The sequence below is a fragment of the Macaca mulatta genome, chromosome 6 (genome assembly GCF_049350105.2).
Source record: "Macaca mulatta isolate MMU2019108-1 chromosome 6, T2T-MMU8v2.0, whole genome shotgun sequence".
Lineage (NCBI taxonomy): Eukaryota > Metazoa > Chordata > Mammalia > Primates > Cercopithecidae > Macaca > Macaca mulatta.
In genome coordinates, this window is record NC_133411.1 from 34,676,309 (window position 1) to 34,701,315 (window position 25,007).

General features: G+C 37.0%; 1 long non-coding RNA gene across 1 annotated transcript in view; it reads right to left on the reverse strand.

The window, feature by feature from the left end:
- Positions 1 to 20,195, reverse strand: part of LOC106998702 (uncharacterized) — a 284,294-nt gene extending 264,099 nt beyond the window's left edge. Inside the window, exon 1 of the long non-coding RNA XR_003730277.2 lies at positions 19,884 to 20,195. This is a non-coding gene — a long non-coding RNA (uncharacterized LOC106998702). The remainder of the gene's footprint in view (positions 1 to 19,883) is intronic.
- Between the last annotated feature and the right edge of the window lie 4,812 nt (positions 20,196 to 25,007).

Here is a 25,007-nt window from a genome sequence, read left to right on the forward strand (position 1 = left end):
CAAAAACACTGTCCTAAGAAGAAACAGCCAAAAATCTTACTGTGACTTTTCCCCTGCCCTTGATTCTTCTTTGATCACCAGGTGACTGGTTTTGTGTTGTGTGCCTCTCTGTGTGCTTAATGCACAGCTGTGCATTGTATAAGAACATATAAAAGGCTTGTGCTGGTGCCTATTAGCAGCGACTTTCCTGAGAGGGACAGGGTTAGGGAAGAAAATCAGTATGAGCTTACTTTTCTGTCTCCACATCTCAGTTATTATGATGAGATAAAGTTTGATGAAATGAGTATTAGGAGCAGTGATTTTAAAATGATGTCAGAAAATTGCAGCTTGAGGGTGAAATGAGAGAAATTCTATCCCTTTTGGCATAAAATGGCAAAATTGTGGATTGATTATATTTGTATAAGTCCTTTTGTGCATTTGTTGGCAGGATGACTTCCTTCTTCCCATCACCCACCTCCCTAAGTCATTGCCCTGACATTAGCACAAAAAATAGAGATGAAAGTTTAGGGAAAATTCTTTTACTATCTAGAGATAGCTCTGCTTAGAGGACTCATAGACATGACTATGCTTCAATAAGAACAGTGAATCTTGAAGCAGACAGTAATGAAAACAACCCAGGATTCCAGTTTATAATTAAGCATGCTTAAGCTTCAGTGATAATTACAGTGGAGATTTTTATTCCCCTCAGCCAGTTAGCTTAGTTAGTAAGTGCAAGTGAAACCGAGGTCACGGTTTTCTGTACTTTATAAACCAAATCTGGATTTGATTCACTCTGTGACTACAGGCTATACTAGCATTTTCTCAAATTGTACCAAAGACAATGGGCAAACCCACATAGGTTAGAAAGAAAACAGTCTAAAATGCCCAGACTTATGGTCGGAAGCCTAGGTTGAGATACTGGTTTCCCCAGTGACTACTTATGCAGTCTTGGGACAACTCAATTTTTCTGAGGCCTGCTGCTTCACCTGAGAAATGAATATTTAAAATATCTGTTTTAAAGAATTGTTACGAAGATCAAGTGAGTCAATTACATGAAAACATCTCATAATGTATAGTCGACTACCTCCCATCCAAGTACTAACCATGCCCAACCCTGCCTAGTTTCCCAAATGAGACAACATCAAGCGTATTCAGAGTGGTATGGCCATAGACATTCCTCCAATAACTGGTATGGAAAAATAAATTATTATTGAGGAATCAGCTCACTTAACATTATATTAGAGTGAAAAGTAGCACATCATAAATTTGCATAAAAGATCACTCTATGTAAATATTTGTTGAACTAAAGAAAGAAAGTGATATGTCTGTAATTTCAAATAAATGATTCCTTTGCAAGTCAATTTCCTAGCCCCATGGTTTCCAAGAGGTGCTTTTCTATAAGCCCAGGGATCTTTGAAGCAGCAGCTGCTCAGAGGAAAGAGAAAGACAAGTAAACAGAGCTCCAGAACACTCACCCCTGACTTCAATCAGAGCACCTGTTGGTATAAACAAGATTTTCAAATTTGCAAACGTTTACCACAAACATTCAGCTCTCCAGACTGCTTTGTGCTTCTCTATACCCAGATCCTGCCCAGTGAATCTGTCCCGTGTCCCAGCATTTCTTTGGCATACCGCTCTTAAAATTTAAGAGGAAATATCACTGATGCTATAGTTCACCAAACGTCTTAAATCTCAGACAGGTCTAAATTTGATCATCAGAGTGAAGAATAAATATTCTGATGTCTCTAAAGACTTTACTTGGGTTGACAAATTCTCTCTGACAGGCTCTGGAAATACAAATGAAGAGCTTTGAGTGTTATTTCCTACTTTTCCCAGTACTTCTTTATGTATGTGCATACAGACAAGCAGACCATCTCAGGAGGGTGCTTGGAAAAGTGGCAGGAGCAGTGGACTAGGAGACAGCTCTGGGACTAACTCATGATGTGATCTTTGACCAATCTCTAGACCTCTAGATTTAAAAAAAAAAAAAAAAAATTGAGAATCTCCTCAGGCCTTTTTATGGCAGAAGTTCTATAACCTATGTATTAATAACTTTTATAATAAATTAAATAAATAATTTAAGGAAATTACCCTGGCATAAGTCCCTAGCTGTTGCAAGGCTTAATTTTCTCCACTACACTGTGTAGGATATAAAATATGCTAAGGCTTCATGAGCAATATAGAAACACTCTGGTGATTGGCTCAACGATTTATCATGATGGCTGCAGCTTGCTGTGCTGGAATAACTTTCCTTGGAATGGAAATACAATAGTTTATGATGTTCTTATAGAGTTAAGAATGGTTTTGCTTTTTGAAGAAGAAACTGACTCCATTTAAAAAATTGCAGGATAGTATCTTGTTAAACCACATTCTTCATGTCAAAAATTGAAGTTCTATGGATTCGAGAATATTGTTTCTCTGTAAACTGATGCACATGATTTCGTTAAAAATCAAATTTAGCATGGAAGATGTTTAAAAGTACACAGATTTGCTTATTCTTCTCAAGAGCAATGAACTCAAACTCGACTCTATAATCATTATAAATAAAGATTCTGCTTTGCTATGTGCTTTATCTTGGCACTAAGAAAAAAAAACCTTCATCTATTTATATTCAGTCTGCTCCTATCTTTTTGTTTATTTAGACTTACATACAACAGTCCTTTACTTGCTTGTCACTACCATTACTCACAACTTTTTCTAAAAGCCAAAATGCTGTCAGAAACCCAAACTTCATCCATTCATTAATCTATCGGCGCCACGTCCTGGGAGGTCAGTATCTGGTCACTGTCTTCAGTTTCATATGATATGCAATATTTATATCACGTGGATCCGATCTAAATAGCCTAGTCTTGGAACTGAGTCTAAGAAGGTCATTTGGCTTACAAAATACTACTTGGCCTACATAATAAACACTGGTCCAGCACACAGGAACTACGCTGTCCTTTACTTATCCTTCCCAGTGCCCCAGACCTGACCATGGAAGAAAAAATAAGTAGTATTGTCTACCTAACTACATTTCAAGAAGTAACTTTTTACTCCAAAAGAACATTTCTCATTGTCTGTCACTACTCTTTTGTATCTTGCATTCTTTTGTGTCTTGAAGGTTTTGAATTCTTTAGGAATTCCCTTAAAATTGAGATGTCAGAGACAAGGTGAAGATGAGGAGGTTGGGGTTCGGGGGTAGGTAGATCATTGTAGCAACTCAAGAGGTGAAGGACTGAAGAATCTGAAAAATGAAAAAGGAATGCTGAAGGAAGATGTGAGAAATCACCAAAAATCAACATTGCTATCTCAAAATTTTGCCAAAAACCAGCCCTCCTATTATTTATCCCTGAAAAAAAAAAAAAGAAAATGTGAACCAGTTTGCTTTCAGCAAACACCAAATTTCTATGTTCAAAAGGTAAGCAAAACATCTCTAAATAATAAAAGTTAGACACATAGCTTACTTTATTCTGCCGACTTAGCACTTTTCTGAGAAATCAATGAAAAGTCACTGTATCTGACCATCTTCGGAGTTTTCCTCTAAAGTGAGACAATCAATAATAAATAATAAAACGTGAATCGTGACAGCTTCTGATCATCCGCTTCCTGACCCAGTTTATCAGGGTGTTTCATTCAACATTGACAGCTTGTCCATTAACCCCTGTGGCATTCAAAATGGTATTTGCAGATCACTGTATTTCCAGGTACTCAATTTCCATACATTCTTTTTACTAAAGCTGATCTGCCTGAGGATATGCCTGTGATGCTCCTTCATAATCTCTTTCTCCCTCCCCACAAAAGACAGGCTGTTGCGAGAAGTCAGGGACCCCAAACGGAGGGACCGGCTGAAGCCGAGGCAGAAGAACATAAATTGTGAAGATTTCATAGACATTTATTAGTTCCCCAAATTAATATTTCTATAATTTCTTACACCTGTCTTTACTGTAATCTCTGAACATAAATTGTGAAGATTTCATGGACACTTATCACTTTCCCAATGAATATCCTTGTGATTTCCTATGCCTGTCTTTACTTTAATCTCTTAATCCCGTAATCTTCTTCATAAACTGAGGAGGACGAATGTCGCCTCAGGATCCTGTGATTGTATCAACTGCACAAATTGTTTGTAGAGCATGTGTGTTTGAACAATATGAAATCTGGGCATCTTAAAAAATGAACAGGATAACAGCGATGTTCAGGGAACAAGAGAGGTAACTTTGAACTGGCCGCTGGTGAGCCGGACGGAACAGCGCTATATTCCTCCTCTTTCATAAGCAAATAGGAGAAATATCGCTGAATTCTTTTTCTCAGCAAGGAACATCCCTGAGAAAGTGAATGCGCCCTGAAGGTAAGCCTATAGACGGCCCCTTTTAAGGCATCCTGTCTTTTATGGTCAAAGCCGAAGGGATAAAATAAGCCCTGGTCTCCTATAGCGCTCCCAGGCTTATTAGGATGAGGAAAATTCCCACCTAATAAATTGTGGTCAGACAGGTTATCTGCTCTCAAACCCTGTTTCCTGATAAGATGTTATCGATGACAATCTGTGCCCTAAAGTTCATTAGCAATTTTAATTTCACCTCATCCGGTGGTCCTGTGATCTCGCCCTGCCTCCATTTGCTTTGTGATATTTTATTACATTGTGAAGTATGTGATCTCTGTGACCCACACCCTATTCGTGCACTCCCTCCCCTTTTGAAAATCGCTAGTAAAAACTTGCTGGTTTTACGGCTCGGGGAACATCACGGATCCTGTCGACATGTGATGTCTGCCCCGGACACCCAGCTTTAAATTTCTCTCTCTTGTGCTCTTTCCCTTTATTTCTCAACCCAGCTGAGACACTTAGGAAATAGAAAAGAACCCATGTTAAACATCGGGAGCGGATTCTCCCGATAACAGGTAAACTTTTTACCCATCCAGAATCTTACCCTAGTTCATGGCCCACGAATGTCAAAACATCTGTGGCACCAAGCAAAGCAACATTTTCAAATATCAGTATCAGCTTTTAGAAAATGAATTATTCTGACAGGGAAGCAAAACCTTTGGAAAATAAGATGGTTTCAAATTCTTTGAGCAAAATTGAAGGAGTGCCAAAATCAACTTGTCAGCTGATAAATCATTAAAATTAATCTTGATGAAAGTTAACCTACATGAATTTTGGCATTTATTGCAAAAAAAAAAAAAAAGAACTAAGTGAATACTGCCCTAATATCACACTGAATAATACTGCTATAACAAACTTATTCCATTCCATTCTTATCTACTTATTTGTATGAATGATATTTATCAGCATCTATGCATTTAAAAATTAACAGAAATAAAACTGATGCTAAATCCTATTTCATCCTAGCAATAAATAGTAAACACAGGCACATGAATTGATTGGGAAAACACCTGCCCCATCTAATAATGGTAATAAAGTATGCCTAAGAAAATTTTATTTTATGTTAATAATTATATATTATTTTTAAAATATATATTTATCTTGTACTAATCATGTAGTAATAATATTGTAATGATAATGCAATTCAGGAGAATGTTTTAAATACATAGAGACTTATGTTCACAGAAAATTAACTGTTTTAAATTTTATAATAATAGACATATGTCTTAAGAGGTATGTAATGAGTGATCCATAAAGTAAAGCAAGCATAAAACTATTTACATTATGATTTATGAAAGAAAAATGGAATGAAAATTATAGTTCCGAGAGAGATATAAAATTTCCAACTGTTAAAAAGAGCTTATGCAAGTGTTTTAAAATATATGATTGCTTTTAATAATAGATAATTGCACTTATATGCCACTGAACATATTCTAAAAAGTCATATAGTAGTTTTATTTTATTTTATACAAAATGGTATTTGCAGATCACTGTATTTATAATAATCCAGTCACAATTCCATCATTTGCAACTATTTTACTCCTTTTTTTTTTTTTGAGATGCAGTCTCACTCTGTCACCAGGCTGGAGTGCAATGGTGCCATCTCGACTCACTGCAACCTCTCTCTACCTACTGGGTTCAAGCAATTCTCCTGCCTCAGCCTCCCAAGTAGCTGGGACTACAGGTGTACACCACCATGCCCAGCTAATTTTTGTATTTTTAGTAGAGAGGGGGTTTCACCATGTTGGCCGGGATGGTCTCGATCTCTTGACTTCGTGATCCGTCCGCCTCGGCTTCCCAAAGTGCTGGGATTATAGGCGTGAGCCAGTGCTCCAGGTCAACCATTTTATTTATAACAAAAATTTTGAATGTCAAAAATATGCAAGGAGGTTAATAGTTTTTCAAAATTCTCTTAGAAGTGAAAAAGCAAAATTCTTTAATACTATTATATTCTCTAATGATAGGGCAATTCTGTGGCATTTTCAGCAGCTTATAAGCGAATTTGCAAAAGACAATAAGGCTTGAAGGCTCAGACCCCTTGGAACCATTTGTTCTTCCACTATTGATCTAAAATGCCAGCATAGTCTCAGAGGCCTCATTGGTATCTGAGAGATTGTATGTGAGTTTTGTTTCAAATGCTTAATCCATGTTTTCATTTTATTACCAAAGAATTAACAGTATTTCACTAAATCTTACATGAAGTTATTTCCTCTTTTAATTTGTATGCAATACCATCATCAGTAACAATGTGTCACAGAGACATGAGCACTTAGAGGAAACAGAACACTCTCCAGAGTTTCTACTCCCAGCTCAGCCACTTCTCGCTGAGTGAACTCAGATAACTCTGGTAAGTTCTGAAATCTGTCTTTCAATCTGTAAAAGAAAAGCAATTAATATCTTCCTTGCTACTTCACTGGGTTTTTGTAATAAATGATGTATTTCTTGCTAAACTGTAAAGATCAATGTAAAACTTAAATATTAATTTTTAGTGAAAAAGTGATAGTGATTATTTACTCTCTAGCACTGTGCTACACACCACTGGGAAATAAAAATAGATGTTCCCATTTTCATTCTTAAGAAGCTTCCAGATTACTTACAGGACATGGAAGTGAGAAGGAGGATAGCGCAGTAAGAATAAAAATCACATAAAATAGAAAGCAATACAGCTGTTCTGACATTCCTCTTGCCTATTTTTTTTCTTCAACAACAGATAACATTCTCTGGCTAACAGTGATTAAGCCCCAGGAAACATATCCAAGACACTTAAGAATACTTTTCAGCCTTCTAGCACAAATACGAACTGTAAGAAAAAGAGAGCTGCATGCTCTTTTACCATCTCAACTTCCCCCAAATTAAAGAGACTTAAATATAAGGCAAAGTTTTATTCAGCTTGTGCATATATTAGTATATTTATTTGAAAACTTTGGCCTTTTTATAAAGAGAGAAACTAAATGAAAATGAGGCATTGCTGACAGAGGGTATTCCCCTAAAATAATAAGTAAAATTAATCACAATAAAATGTACTGTATTTGCTCATTTAACACATCATTAATGAACAGCAGAAAACATGACAGAATAGATCTCTCCCTTCATGGAGCTTATTTTCCAATGAGATCAGAGAAACAACAAACAAGGAAACAAAAAAAATAAGGTGTTTCCATTTAGAGATTAACATGAGAGTTAGTGACATACAATGGTTTAGGGAAAGAGTCAAGAGAAGGAGAGAAAAAAGAAGTCCGAGATCTGCTAACCAAGAATATACTCAGGATGTCCAAATCACGGGGAGAAAGGTAGCATGGGTAAAGCACCAGAACAGTGGGGGCTGTAGTTTGAATGTGTCCCCCGAAGAGCATGTGTTGGAAACTTACTCTCCAATGCAGCCATGTTGGGAAAGAGGGCCCAATGGGAAGGTCATGAGGGTTCCGCCTTCATGAATGTTTTAATGCCAATTACTATAAAAGGGCTTGAGGCTGTGGGTTTGATCTCCCACTGTCTCCCACTCATGTGATGCCTTCTGCCATGTTGTAACACAGCAAGAAAGCCCTCACTGAGCCGGGCATGGTGGCTCAAGCCTGTAATCTCAGCACTTCGGGAGGCGGAGATGGGAGGATCATGAGGTCAGGAGTTCGAGACCAGCCTGGCCAACATGGTGAGACCCCATCTCTAATAAAAATACAAAAATTAGCCAGGTGTGGTGGTGCGCACCTGTAATCCCAGCTACTCGGGAGACTGAGGCAGGAGAACTGCCTTAAGCTGGGAGGTGGAGGTTGCAGTGAGCCAAGATTGCACCATTGCACCCCAGCCTGGGTGACAGAGAGAGACTCCATCTGAAGAGAAGAGAAGAGAAAAGAGAGAAGAAAAGAAAACAAAAACAAAGCCCTTTCTGGATGCAACCCCTCAATTCTGGTCTCCCTAGCATCCAGAAGTGTGAGCCAAATTAATTTCTGTTCACTTTGAATTACCTAGTCTGTGGTATTCTGTGATAGCAATATAAAACAACTAAGACTGTGGGAAATAATATCACAGAACAGGCCCAAGTCAGATGAAGCAGACTTTTGAGGTTGAGGTATGGAGTTTGATTTTTATTCTAAATGGGAACCCACTGGAAGGTTTTAATTGGTGGAGTAATATGATTTGGCTTAGGTTTATAAAATATCATTCTGACAGCTTTGTAAACATGGAAACTGTGAGGATACTCTGATTGGTATATCCTAAATAAAGAACAGCCTCAACAAAAGGGAAGGTCAAGGGGAGAGATGAGGGAGAGTGGAGCAAGAGACGAGGTGCCAAGAGAATTGGCTCTGGGATAGGCTACAAAGTCAGTCTGTGGCACAATGACAAAAGCAGTTTGTCCTTAGAAATGGATCTTCCTTTCTTTACTCCTTTCTTTCCCTTACCCCAGATTCCTTAGACACTCACTGCTCTCATCTGTCTTCTAGCTGTCCAAATGTCCATACTACAAATATTTAATGTGCCAAATTAATCAACAATTTCTTCCACAACGCTCATTTTAAGACAAAGTTTATTCCATCAATGAGGTTCATTCCAGCTAAGTGTTAGAAGGGAAGTAATCTGATTCTGCTAATACTAAGGGGCTAGTCTTCTACCAACTCCAGATACATATGCATTTTAAAAAACTTGTTAAAATACATGAATGGCACTTGCATTACAACTATGCGATGAATTTCAGACCATAGAGGAAAATGGTAGGAAGAGGCAAGAGTGTGAGGAGGGATACTCTCCACGTGTAATTCACCCCTGCATGTTACAGTATTAGACTAGTGCCTGGCATATAGATATTTAGGAAAGAAAGAATTAACATATTTTATACAATTGAGCACATTTCTGCCCTGTTTGAAAAATAAGATCAGTTGTTCTCCTTATAATGGGATCTATCAATTCAGTATATTTCTTTACTTTTGGCCCCAGAAAACAGATAGCAGTAAAGTATAAAGAAATTAACCATTCTACCAAAAAAGAAAGCCATCAGGGTCTGAGTATCTCACATAAGGACAAGTTCAACTAAGGCTATTCTGTCATTGATATCTGAGACTAGTGACAACAAATCCCAAGTTTAAAATGTGAAGCGAACTATAGTGCTACTACTTTTTAAGAGATAAAGACATAAATAAGGAAAAGAAGTCAGATTGAAAAAAATAGTTAATTAAATCAGCACAATGGTCTCCAATGTACAAGGCACTGTGGGGAGGGGAGGAGATACTCCAGATTCATTTGGAGATTAACTGTATATTTAGACAACCCTGATCATCTTGCAATGACCTATTCAGGCAGCACTTACATTCTGAGAGACACATGGATTCATATAACTACTTATCAGCCAATTCCTTTCATAATTATAGACTCAGACCAGACGCTTGTTATTCCTACCAAGATACTTTAAGGTATCACATGGTGCAAATCAATAGGGGACATTAGCTCATATGTGGAAGTGCTTCCAAATATAACCACACTTCATTTCGCAGTATCATCTGGGAATAAGGCAAGCCACACACATAAATTTTTACATACCTGAACTTACGTTCAAATGCTGAAATGTGTTTTATTTATTTTCTAATATATTAAAACATTTGACTGCTCTCCAAAAGAGGATATGGTCATGATTGAAGCTTTTCTTAATTCAAATCATAATTGTCAGTATCGTTAATTTTAGTGTAATATCCTCAGTGATTAAGTATAAAGGGATGGTTTGCCCCATACTCATTATCTCCTAAGTATCTCTTTCCTCCATTTGACAATAGCTATAATGAGCAAACTATCCTTTTCCCACTATTCCCCACAGTGCCTTGCACACTGGAGACCACTGTGCTGATTTAATGATTTTTTTCAATCTGACCTCTTTTCCTTATTACATACGCATCTCTTAATTTGCTTCTTTTAATCACCAATAAATTACCTTATTTATGTCTTTTAATTATCTTATTTATGTCTTTATCTCTAATTTGCTTCTTTTAATCACCAGTAAAAGAATATCATATTTCCTCTGATACCTTTAAGAGAAAATTCTCATGAATTCATCCCAGTGTTCCCAGTTTATGTACATCACTATAGGGCTTTTACTTCTTGAAGATTTATGTTTTTATTTTTGCCTATTGTACTGAAAATATTGATTAGCAATGACATAAACATACTTTGTTCATGTTATACTACTATATATTATACACACAGACACATATATATATGCATATACATATATATGTACACATATAATGGGTTCAAAATAACACTGCTAATATTAGTATGCAATTACTCAAAACAGATTTTTTTACAGTTTGTTTTGGCCATAGTATACCTCCCACTAGGAGTGTGCAGGCAAATTATCTGTTTTAAAATCACTTGACATAATTCCCCTCTGTGTAATTAAGCCAGCGATGCAAAAAGTAGTTATATTTTAATTATTTTTGCTTTTGATTTTAAGAAATTTATTCCCTTCACTTTTGTTTTACAATTACTTAAAACATTACATACTTCCAGAGTTAAATTTATAAAACACTATACATTTAGAGGCCTCTAGTTTCTACTCCTATTGTCTCTATCATGTTCTCCCTCAGTAAGTAATATTTTTATTATTTTCTTATTTATCTGTTCATTTTTTTACTCTTGTTTTAAAAAACTAGGAATAATGTTCGGCTTTCAGAAAAGCCACAAAGACGGCACAGAGAGGACTAGACGCCCTTCAGCCAGCCTCCTCTAATGCTGACATCTTACACAATCATGGTACAATGTCAAAAATGAGAAGTAACATTGGCACACTATTGGCTAAGCTATAAACTTTTTTCAGATTTCATTAGCTTTTCCATTAACGTCCTCTTTCTGTTCCAGTATCTAGAATATCTCACTGCATTTAGGCCATTTTTCTAAAAATAAGCTAACATATATTTTTATTTTATATTTACATATCCTATTTCTTAGATAAAATGTGGTATACTATATACTTATGTCTTCATTTTGCTCTTTTGAATTCACAGCATATCCCGGAAATCATTTCATAGCAGTATATATAGTTATTCCTTATTTCTTTTTATACTGGTTTATATTCTATTTTATAGATATGTCATAGTTTAATTAAAGTCTCCCATACATAAAAATTTTAATTGTTCAATAATAAATTGAATCACTGTGGAGAATTACTTTGAACAATAAAATTGCGAATTGCTAAAAGGCAGTCATGTCTACACTCAATTGATAACCCTAAGAGTAAGTGATTAAATGATTAAACCTCACAATAAACAAAAGTTAGTATCACAAACACCACTAATGAACAAGTACAAGCAACATCATTTTCCTTCACTGCATATGACCCAGTTTTAAAATAATGTTTTTAAATGCAAAATAAAATACATAAAATTTAAAATGAAACCAATTACCACGGAATACACTTATCAATCACTAAACAAACTGTGATGTACTGTCATATGTGCATCTTTATCAGTGCAGAAAATAATATGTAGCGGCAGTCTAATAACTATCACAACTTCAAAGCAGACATGAGCATAAATCATGTTTCAAGATTTCTTTAACTTATAACATTACATGAAAGTATCTATGACTTCTGTTAGTGACAAAGTCACTGATATTGCCAATATTTCTGTGGTTTATAACCTATATTTATAATTGAAGGAAATGCTGCATTTCAGTTAAAGGCTAATGAAAATAAAGATGTGATTTTCCCCATCAAAATTCCCAGAGCCCCTGAATTCTACCTAGGGACCCCAAGTTAAAATCCTCTGCCTTAGAGTCGGGAAAAAAGCAGTGAAAGAAAGTACTGCCCAAATATTCTGCTAACTTGCTTTTTTAAGAGAAGCTAGAAACTTAAGTTTATTGAACATGTACTATTTGCCAGTTCTCTCTCTCCCCCTCTCTCTCTCTACATATAATTATAACATATATAATATAAACATATAGATTATATATTTAATAATTATGTACATAACATCATATACATATTTATTCAATATACATATAATTTTTATAGCACTTAATCCTCACAAAACCCAATGAATTTAACAGAGGTTTAGTAACTTTCCCTTAATCACACACATAGTAAAGACAGGGTCAGAAATCAAGGCCTATATGATTTCCACTATATCATGAAGCTTGATATAGTAACATATCAGCAGTATTTGCATTTTAAAAGTGAAAACCTATAGAAAACAATATTAGAAGGAAAAGGAAGAGGGGAACAGGGAAAGAGAATTGCTTTAGTGGTAAAATTTCACATCTTAGAAAAGAGTCAGAAAGGATGTTCTTTTGCAGTAAGTTTTCCTTAAAATTCTTTGCTATTGCATATATTTATAAAACCAGCCATATGCACTATCTGGTTAATTTCCATGACAATGGCTTATCTATATTGCTGATACTCTCAATAATATATTCCCATTAAAGGAATAAAATACATGTAGGACAATAAGGTGGGTCTTGACATCTGTCTGCAATCACTGCCATACTTCAGTTACATTTATTTACTAGGCTGTTTCTTACTGCTGTGTTAGAGTAAGGTTGCATACCTAGAATTCAGAGATCCCAAATTGTGAAACTTTAAAAGCTAGCCTTGTAAAACACATGACTGGACATACACTGAGTACTGGAATCTTGCCATGGAATCAATCACATACATGTCTCTCCTAGATATAGCTGATTCTGCATCTACTCTTTTTTTTTTTTTTTTGTCTTTTTTCTTTTAATCCCCCAAAATATCATTCTTAGGCATTCACTCTGTCTTGCAGGCATAGTCACATTTCTGTTCAAAGCTCTTGTTCCAGAAGTGAATACCTGATATAAACTTCTCACCTAAGTAATCAAGATGGCACAATACTAAATAGTACGGTACCACCTTTTACCAAGAAATAGCCACAACATCCCCTTTAGAGCTAGTTTGCTAAACCTAATGTGATAATCCACTGGGTCATTAAGCACCAAAATGATCACTTACTTTGCAAAACCCCTACTCTTCATTTTTTCATTGCTTACAAAATGTTTGCATAATAGGTATTTTGCAGACTGCTTCATTTCATATTTGAATTTTTTAAGCCCATGGGGTGCTTAGCTTGGGAAAATCTTTTTGTCCCAGGCTGATTATGAATCCAGATTGAACTGCAGCCTGTTGATTTAGGTCTTTGTGTCCAATAAAAGGAAAACTCTAGAAAAAAAGCACAGTTCTGTCCATTGGCTCAGTCAAAATGAGCAGTCCCTCGGGCTGTCTAAAGTCATCATGGAAAGTCTCCCTGCCAACTGCTTCACACTCTTTTCTTTGGCTGCTATTCATATCTCGAGTTTTCTCCAGGACACATGGCCCTGTGTCAGCAGCTCACCCTACCACTCATTGCAACCCTCCTCGACCTCATCAGCATTTCACTTCTCTGTCCCCTGTGGCAGACTGTTAGCAAATATAGTCACAACTATTCCTTCCGTCTCACATGCCCTTTAGCAGTGTGACTTTGCCCCTCTTCCCATCAAGCCACGGAATCTATTTCTCCTCTGCGGAAATCTGGGTTGGGCCTTTGATTTGTAGAAATAACACTGTGGCTTCAAAGGCCAGGCCTTAAGAGACCTTATACCTTCCATTTTTCTCTCTCTTTGAAGTAACTGTGAGAACACCATGCTGTCAAGGAGTCCAGTCTCACCAAGTGGAGGCTGAGAGGCCATATGGAGGAGAGCCAAGGTACCCCAGCTGACTGGCAGCATCAACTGCCAGAAGTATTAGGGAGGACATTTAACTGCCAGCCCCAGCCAAGTCATTGTATGACTATGATCATGTGATCCCAGGCCACACCAGCAGAAGTACCATCTAGATTGACAAACCAGAGGATTACATGAGAGAATAAATAGTTGTGTTTTTAGACTACTGAGTTTGCGGTGGTTTATCACATAGCAATAGACAAATGAAAAACCTTCCTTTAGCAGTCTTTCCTCAAGAGTCATTCAACACTTTGTTTCAGTCTTTTGTTCAAGAGGGAAAAAAAAATCAGTCCTTACTAACATACCATTTTTGTTCACATAATGGCTTATTTTATGCCAATTTTGGTCAGCCAAAGGTAAGGATATGACCATTACATAATTAGGAAATTCCTCAAACTGCTGTTAATGTACAAATAGAAAAATATTCAGTGTGTGCTTAAGACATGACATTAAGAAGTATAAACACTGAGATGAGGAAGACCTAGAACGGTAGCTCCACTACCTTTAAGGATCGCATTTATAGGAATTGACAGAAGCTCTTTCCAGTATGTAGAAGAGTCATCTTTCCACGTAGGCTAATCAAATAGAGTTTTACCATAGAGCTGGGCTATAGGTATTGCCCAGCCTAACTCAAGACAGAGGCCTGAGTCCAGTATTTCCTCATCACTTTTTTCATTTCCATTCTTGGGGTTTTCTTAGTTTCATAGCTCTTATGTTATCAATACTTAGAAAGTGAATTGTTTACCAGGGTTCTATATGCTGCATATAAACTTCCTAAATCGTAAGCAAAATTGAGGAGCAAAAGGCATATTATTTTAATTAGATTCTCAGAGACTTCTTTGACCGCCCCCAGCAAGACAGAATAATAAATACTGAGTTAGAGAGCTAAGTGTCAACTGACTTAGAGAGCAGTGTCACTTAAAACCAAAAGTTCTTTTTTAATAGCACCCATTTTAATGTTTCACTTAAAAAGTAGTAACTCAAATATACACAAAGAAAATTTATTAATTTTTAAAAGCATAAATCAGTATGAAAGGGGACAAGTTATAAATTATGCATTTCAGAACATCTGTTACCCTAAAGGTCTAGACTAATGTTTAAAAATAAATTTTTCACGGGGCTTCCCCTTTCAGGAAGATGGAGTAGATGTTCTTTTTTGTATTCATCCAAGTAAATACAATTAAAACCTTTGCATATGTAAAATTTATATAAAGAGACTAATAGGTTAAGAAAAGGGAGACAGGCTAAGGACCTCAGGATCTGAGTGACAATACAGTGATGAGTTCCCTGCATTTTCTCATTGCCTCATATATTCAGGATTTGCAGCTAAAGAAGTCAGCAACCCCAAAACACCAATGAATGCAAAAATAAAACAACAACAACAAAAGTCTGCTCTTTCTAGTCAAAGGTCCTGGAAAGAGGCAGAAAATGTTTAGAAAATAGTTGCTCTACTCTCGTCAAACACCATTGCCACTCCCCTCCACCACCACCATCAGCAGCAAAAGCCAAGCAAAAATCCACTTTTTTCAGGCTGTAACAGGGCATCTCCACATCCCTCATCATAGTAGTAGAGTAGGAAGTGGGACATTCATTTCCCCACTGAGCACCAATGAGCCAGCTCCCTTCAAACACCCATGGTGTCAATGGAGACCACCTGGGGAGCAATGGAGATGCATGGGGAACATACTTCTACCCACCGGGCAGTAATGAGGTATGCTTCTGCCTTCTCACTGGAGTGGTGTCAGAGGAGCCCTACTGGAAAGTTAGGACTTTCATCACTCTCCAGGAGAAAATGAGGCCACTCATCCTCTCCCCATCATGTCAGTAGTAGCTAGGAAGGGAGCAGCAAGGACGTCCTCCTTCCCCACTAGGAAGGTATCAGTGCAGACTAGAGGGGATCTGGAACTCCCATTCCTGCCCAGTAGTAGCAAGAAGTATATGGCTTTGGTTACCAGTGTATCCAAACTGAGGAACCTGAATGGACTGCTACACAAACCTGGCAGTAACAAAGCAGCACTCAACCTTCCCTTGGTGTCAGAGAAAGCCATCTCAAACAGAGATTTAAGTAAGATCTAGAGTCTTATAACATAGTGCCTAAATGTTTAGGTTTCAATTGATACTTACTCATTACACCAATTACCAAGAAAATCTGAAACTAAATGAAAAAAGATAGTTAACAGATGCCAGTGAGACGACAGAGATCTTAGAATTATCTGACAAAAATTTTAAAGCAGCCATAATAAAAATATTTCAATGAGCAATTACAAATACACTTGAAACAAAATAGGATGTCTCAGCAAAGAAATTTTTTAAAGTTTCAGCAAAGAGGTGAAAGATATAATTAAGGACCAAATGGAAATTTTAGAACTGAAAAATATAATAACTGAAATTTTTTAAAAAGTGATGGGTTCAACCGCAGAATGGAAACAGAAAAATCAGTGAACTAGATGACAGGATGATAGGAATTAAACAGTCTGAACAATAAGGAGAAAATAGATTGAAATAAGTTAACAGATTCTAGGGATCTTTGGAACTATAACAAAACATCTAATTTTCATGTTTTATTCTTGAAGGGGTGAAAAAAGAGGATGGGGCTGTAAAAATACTTGAAGAAATAAGAGTTGACCAAAAACTTCCTAAATTTTGCAAAAGAATACAAACCTACAGATTTAGGAAGGTGAGAATATTCCAAATAGAATAAACTCAATGAAATCTGTACTATTACACATAATGGTCAAATGTCAAAAACTAAAGAAGAAGTCTGGAAAGCAGCAAAAGAGATGTACCTTACCTATAAGAAAAAACAATTCAAATGACAGTGTAACTATTACTTTTAAAGTATAGAGACCACAAGGAAATAGCATGCCATTTTTCAAGAACTGAAAGAAAAGAATTGTCAACCCAAAATCTTATGTTGGGTGAAAATATCCTTCAAGAATAAAGTGGGTATCAAGATATTCTCAGATGAAGGAAAACTAATATAATTTGTCACCAATAACTCTACTAAAAAAGAACAGTTAAAGAAAATGGTCTAAACAGAAAGAAATTTATAAAACAGGAAACCTGGAACATCAAAAAGAAAGAACATGGTAAGCAAAAATATAGGTAAATACAACAGACTTTTCTGGAATTTTCTAAATCATGTTTGATGGCTGAGGCAAAAAAATATAGCACTACTTGATGTGGTTCTAAATGTATGCAGAAGAGGTATCTAAGACAACTGTGTTGCAAATAGGGGTGGATAGTAAAATTTAAAGGGAGGTAAGGTTTCTATACTTCACTTGAAGTAATAATGTGATAATACCAGTAGACTGTGAAGAGTAATGAAGACATAATGTGATATATGGAGCAATCACTAAACAAGTTATTCAAAGAGATACATCAAAATCACTACAGAATGTAATAAAAAAGAACAAACTACTGATACATGCAATGCCCTGGATGAAACTTCAAAGAATTCAGCTGAGTGAAAAAAGCCAGTCCCTAAATGTTACATCGTGTATTGTTCAATTTACTTGAGTGTGTGTGTGTGTGTGTATGTGTGTGTGTAAAACAAAATTATATAAATAGTCAACAGATTAGTGGTTACCAGAAGTTAAGGTGGTGTTGGAGGCAGACGGGAACTGGATATGGCCATTATAAATGGACAACATGAGAGATTCTTATGATGATGGAAATGTTCTGTATGTTCACTGAATAAATGTCAGTATCCTGGCTGTGATACTGAACTCTAGTTTTCCAAGATGTTACTATTGGAGAAAACTGACTAAGGAGTACACAAGATCTCTCTGTATTATTCTCTATAGCCACATGTGGATCTATATTTATTTAATTTTTTAAATCCACAAGGGTGAATAAACAAAAATAAATAAATTCTTCCTGAAGAGTTATTACTTGTCTTTCTGAGCCAGATCAATTTCACCACATGAAAAGTCCTGAGGTCCATGTAATGACATATCAGCATACTTAGCTAGAGCAAGAACAGATAGTAACAAACAAACATAAAACATTGAACTAAATTCTAAACACCTCCTCAATCCTCCTTGAAATTTAAGAATACTAACTTTTTAAACACAGATATTAGAAGTTCCACCATGGAAAGTAGCTCAGGGCACTGCTTTGATGGTCCTGAGCAAGACTCTCCTTGCTTATTTGCTATCAGAGTCTGTGTCTGACAATTCATCTCAGGCAAGTTATACTCACCATTCCAACTCTTAATTCCAAGCCAGTTGTACTACTATTGAAGGAGGACCCCAAAAGCATCAAGTGAATCCAATTCCCGACCCTCAAACTCAGCCACTGGGCATGGAAATATTTTAACCAGTTACTCATCCTCTAAAACTTTCAATAGCTTCCCACTTCCTATAGGAAAATACACAAACTTCTTAGTCCAGCACAAGAGGCTACTATCTAAACCCTATCCACTTCCATAACTGGTCTTTTATTTGTCCCCTAAAAGACACTCACCTGAACTAGAATGTTTCTGTTCATCAAACCCAAACTTCTGTTCGTCTTCCCACCTTCCTGTCTTTTTCTCATACTCCTACTCCAGACTAGAGAACTTCCCACTCCTCTCTGGCTTCACTAGGTTCTGCTTTTCTTTGAAAACTTGCCTCCACTCTGAAGCCTACCTTAAAGATGTCTCTCGCCATTAAATATTTTTTCTTTCTGCTACCCCTCATTTCTCCACATAGCATTAGTTATTTTTATTATTTCTGTTTTTTCTGCTCAAGTCCTACCTCCCTATTCAGATTGCAAGCCACTCAAAGAGTCTTTTATCTCTGTAAATCTCTGAAAACAGAAAAAAAAAAAAAGTTTATGTTGACGGCCAAGATTTTAATATTAGATATGGCATAGGAGTAACTTGCTTCCCATCTGGAACTCAAATTCCTCAAATACAAATAAGGAAGATGAATTAGACCAGTGGTTTTTAACCAAGGATATGCACTGAACTTATCTGGGGCTATCTTTGAAAATATGTGACCCTGAAAAAGTGATTTTAACCATCTAAGCTTCCTGCTCTGCATTTATAAGAAGGAGACAATGGTAGCACCTACTTCATAGGACTGTTATGAGGATTAAGTTAGTTAATACATATAAAGCAATTTTGCATAGTTCCTTGAACATATTAAGCTCCCAATACATTTTAGCTGCTGCTGAATATAAATTGTTAAAACTTGATTCACTTGGAGATACTTATCATTCTAGAACAGTGTTTCCAACTTACAGTTTGGGGGAAGTGAAACAGGGCAGGGACCCCTCACAGGGGCCTGTGAGTACCACCCCAACAATGAGCATGAAAATAAAGGAAAATCTTGAGTTCCTTCAAGGGAAATTCCAGGCACCTAGGCATCCTTAAAAAGTAAATAAACAACTTGATAAGTGGGAAGGTAATAGTAGCTTAAAACAATAGCCAAGGAGTTAGAATCACCAGAATGTTTGGTTCCCTGCAGAAACTAAAGATAACATCTTAACATGTATACCTGAGTTGTTTTTCAGCAACCTGGACCCCCACCAAATGGATCTGCTGGCACTGAGACCTCAGACAAGGGGGAGCTAAGGACTGCACTCTGACCTTTCTCCTAAATTTCTTCCTGAGGGGCCTGGAGAAAGTCACACCCACAAGCCAGAGCTAACATTCTTTACTGCTAACCTCACGATTTTAAACAAAGCTTCTCTTCCTTAACCAATTGCAAATCAGAAAATATTTGAACCTACCTATGACCTGTGGGCCCCTCCCCTTCAAGATGTCCCACCATTTTAGGTCAAACCAATGTATAGCCTCTATATATTGATTTATGACTTCACCTGTAACCTCTGCCCTCCTGCCTTTAAAAACCCTTACCTGTAAGTGTAAGGTTCTTGTATCATTTCGACCCTGAGAGCAGCCAACAGACAACACGAGGCCGTGTGGAGCAACATGCTGTTCTAATGAGGGCCTGGGTGCAGGCCGGCCCCAAGTGAGGACGGGGCAAAGGTCTTACAGTCTCCTGTAAACAGGCAGTGTCATAGTCCGATGTAACTGCTACGTGGTACCCGGATGGCCTTTTTCTCGATCTTCGTGTCTTCCGGCCAGGGTAGGTGTCTTCCGCCTGCTCTCTTCCTGCTTCTGCTATCTTGCTGGCGCAGCTGCTGGCGCAAGTTGCGCCTTGGGACTGGGCCTGAGAAGGGAGGAGTTACTCATCTTAAGCTTTCAGGCCCTGGGAGAATCTTACAGTAAGCCCTCTGGAAGTCTGAGTCTTAAGCATGAACTGCCTGATTCTCATTGCTTGGCACTCTGCAAATAAACACTTGCCTTTCTCCTGCGGCAAACCTCAGTGTGGATATCTGGTCTTCCTGCGCCGGGTGAACAGACCACAGTTAGGTTTGATACCAGAAGCTTCAGAGAAACTGCAACTAAATTCTCAGGTGCATCTAGTATTATCTGTTAACTAAATGAATAATATAGTTTGCTCACAAAGTATTCCTATTTTAAAAAATATATATGTGTGTTTTGTGACTAATAAAATACAAAGTCAGGTAAACAGTGTTACTGAATTCATAGTTGCTTTTTGTCACTATATATTTTCATTGTCAACACATACTATAAATATAACTATTATCATGCAACATTCCTTCAGTTTATTTTCAACATCTTATAATTTTCAAATAGACTAGGAAACACTACCCCCAAAATATCAAATTACTATCAGCATAATTTCCTAATAAACCTGTTCACTATGCTCATCTCAGAGTTCTGGATAAAGTGATTTCTAGTTGCAACACAGTACATAAAAAGTTAAAATAAAAACTAATTATTATTTAATTTTTAGTGAAAGGAATAGACTCGATGAATGTAAAGGAAAAAATATGACTACTAGACAAAGTGTTACCCAATAAAACTCCAATAGTCTTTCAAGCAGCTTTCTAAAATCCTAGCAACTCCTTGGAATTGACAATTCAGTAACCCAATATTTGAAGAAAGAAAAAACAAGGAAATGAACAACATGCTAGCATATCACTCCTTCCATAATTGTTGCTCACGCACACCAGAGCATGGATGAAGCTGAATGCACAACTCTTTTATGTTTAAATTGATAAAGGTAAGACTAAAGAGGGAAAGGGTCAATTAAGCATGTTCTTCAGCATCTTGCAAACTGAAAAAAAATTATAAATAAGAAGTAAATTTTGAAAAATGAAAACTAACTTCTTTGGCAGAGAAATAATTAAACATTCAGCTGTTCCTAAATTCCAAATTTTTACTCTTAATTTTTACACTCCTTAATTCTCACATAATTTTTCAGTACAATATTGTAAGACAGGCAAAATATTACTTAAACGTGTTTATAAGAAATAGAAAACTTTAACCGCAGAGGGTTTGATCACAATTCTCCAGTTGCCCAAATCATCCTTTCTTTGAAGCGCATTGGTGGTAAGGGAGATAAAAATAGTTTAAAATTCCACCCTGCTTATGGGATTTTTTTTTTTTTAAATATTAAGCAATCCTGCCAATTCCCATTTAGCTGTAACCCCCAAGGCAGTCTATCTAAGTTAAAAACACACACATACACAAAAAACAGGCAGCAACAGTCAAGTGGAAAAACAAGGAATAAGAGTATTGAGACTACTATATACTACTTTTTGAGCAAATCACTTAAATTCTCTGGGTCTCATGTACCTAGTTGTAAAATGCAGAAGTTGGCTTCCTCATGAATTGCTAAAAATCTATGATTCTACAGTCAACAAAGCATAGGAGGTCTCTTCCCTTGTATCTAGAGATGTGGTAAGGACAGAATCTCCCTAACCGAACACTGCCCGGCTAACAAAATATCACTCCCTCAGGCTAAGCCTGTCAGCATGTCTTCTGGGGAACAAAGAGAGAACTCTGATGAAATTAGGGCAACTAAAACCCAAGGGACAATTACAATACAGTGATTATCCTCTATAATTACCGGCTTTTAGTTTTCTCAAAGACTTCAGGTTTATCTATGCTAAATCTCCTTTGGAGAGATCCATGATGTCTCAAAGCAACATAGCTAAATTCCTTTTCATCTAAAAGTCATACCTTTTTACAGATGCTATCATGAAAGGAAAGAAACAGCACATTCTATACCAGCTGCAATTACAGTTGAATCGTTAAAAAAGAAATGTTAGAGGTGGTGGTGCCATCTAGCTGCTGTAATGGTGAGACTTAACCTATTTTTATAAACTCCTGTAGGAAAGTAAATATTCTGATCGTTTTCTATAGGCAATGAAAGGCATAATCTTTCTTTCTGTGTCATATCTCCATGTAGAAAAGTAAACAGAGGCGCAGAGAAGTCAGTCAGCCAGTCAGCTGGTCAGTAGTAGAACCAGGATCAGAGCCTGGTTCTTTTGATTCCTCTTTCCATTTCCTCACCACTAATGAAAGACAGGTCCCTAATCTTCAAAGCAAGTTCTGCTTTCACATCATCTCTCCACAAAGCAAATAAATCACTACATTACAAAAGTGTTCTCCCCTGCTTCCACATGAGAGAAAATGATTTACTAGTCACCCTCTGAGAATCTATTTCTATGAAGATCCCCTAAAAAGGAGTCAAAGGTGTCTGAAAACTTCCAAAATTAGTAACTAGACAGATTTTGTTTTCCACTTGGAAATCCCTATAACCAAGTTCCAAAACCACTACAAAGCTTGGCCCTGTCATACCGGTATTGAAGATTTCCTCCCTGCTAACACTTCGGAGGACTGACTACAATAAACTAGAAACATACCTTTCTCTTTTTCTTCTAGTCACACTTGTATTGCTGCCCCCCAACAAAGCCATTGTCAGAAATGGAAGAAAACGGATTCAATGTCACTAGTCCCTGAGGCCCTCTCCCCGACCTTGCACCCACAAAGAAACCATTCTCCTTGAACAGAGCAGCACTTCTAAGAAAGTTCCCCAACAAATACATAGCTGCCTTCATGCACACATATCACCACCACTTTGCTTGAAACCCAGGATATTTTTTTAATTACAAGAGTAGTATTTTTTGTAACTTTTTTGTAGCAATTTTACCAATATAGAAGAGTTTAAAAAAAAAAACAGTTTCTAGCTTCCCTACTCAATCCTATTTCCTTGACAAAATCACTGTTAATAATTTGGTGTGTAGATTCTTCATACTTTTTATGCTTTATGTTTATGTAAATATATGTAAAGTACACATATTTATACTGTTTTCTTTCTTTTTTTTTTTTTTTTTTTGAGATGGAATCTTGGATCTGTTGCCCAGACTGGAGTGCAGTGGCACGGTCTTGGCTCACTGCAACCTCTGCCTCCTGGGTTCAAGTCATTCTCCTGCCTCCGCCTCCAGAGTAGCTGGAACTATATATAGGTCACGCCACCATCCCCGGCTAATTTTTATACTTTTGTAGAGGTGAGGTTTCACCATGTTGGCCAGGCTGGTCTCAAACTCCTGATATCAAGTGATCCACCCACCTTGGCCTCCCAAAGTTCTGGGATTACAGGCATGAGCCACTGTGCCCAGCCTATAGAGGTTTTTGTTTGTTTGTTTTGTTTTGTTTTGTTTGCGTGAAATTAGACTAAGCATTTTACTCTGAAATTTGCTTTTTTTCCATTTATCAATACATTCTGGATATCCTTCCATGTTGATATATATAGCCATAACTCATATGTTTTAACAGCCAAATATGGCCAGGCACAGTGGCTTGCCCTTTTAATCCCCAACACTTTGGGAGGCCAACGCAGGAAGATTGCTTGAACCTAGGAGTTTGCAACCAGCCTGGGCAACATAGGGAGAACCCGTCTCTATAAAAAACAAAAGAAAATTTAATTAGCTGGGCATGGTGGCATATGCGCCTGTGGTCCCAGCTGCTGGGGAGGTTGAGGTGGGCTTGAGCCCAGGAGATTGAAGCTACAGTGAGCCTTGTTCATGCCACTGCACTCCAGTCTGGGCAACAGAGATCCTGTCTCAAAAACAAACAAACAAACAAACAAATAGCCAAATATAGTCCACAACGGATCTATGCAATACTTTTAAACCATAATGTACAGAATGGACATTCAAGTTGTTCCTAGTTTATTTTTTCTTTCTTGTTTTTAATCATGAAGAACATTGTAATAAACATTCCCAAATACATCCAGTCTTGTTTTCTGGCGTTCTTGCTTCAATAAGATAGATTCATAAAAAGTGGAATTCCAGTTACTAATTGTTAGATAACAAACCACACCAAAAAAACTTACGAATTTAAAATTGGGGCAATGCTTAGCACAACAACTCATGCAGCTTCGGCTGGGGTAGCCTAAATGTAGATAGAGGATTCATTTCCAAGAGAGCTCACTCACACCACAAGTTGTTGCTGGCTATTGGCAGGAGCTATTAACAAAGTACTTCAATTCCTTTCCACCTAGACCTCTCCATGAACTGCTTAGGCTTCCTGACAGCATGGCAACTGGTTCTAGCAGCAAATGTTCAAGAGTGAGAAAATGGAAAGTGCTAATCTCCTAAGGCCTGGTGCTGGAAACTGGCAGTGTCCTTTCAACCATATTTTATTGGTCAGTCAGTCATAGAGCCCACCTAGATTCAAGAGGATTGGACATAAACCTATAAATAGGAGGAGTAGCAAAATCATATGCAGCCAACTTTAATCTATAAGTAAGATTGCTGAGTAAAATTATCCTGCACATTTTTAGTATGACTAAATATTGCCAGATCCTTTTCCAAAAGGGTTAATTTATACATTTAGCAAATATTTGAGGAATGTTAATTGTTTGGCACTGCTCCAGATACAGAATAGAGCAATGATCAAAACAAATAAAACTTTTGCTCTGATATAGGTTAAATTTAGAGGTTGTAGATGGACAATCAGTCAATCATATGTCAGGTGGTAATAAATGCCATGAGAAAAACAGAGCAGGGAGGGGACGGGGGAGTATCTGGGAGGAGAGGGTGAAATTTTAAATAGCATAGATAGGGAAGGTTTCACTTTCAATATAACAAAAAAAAGTAA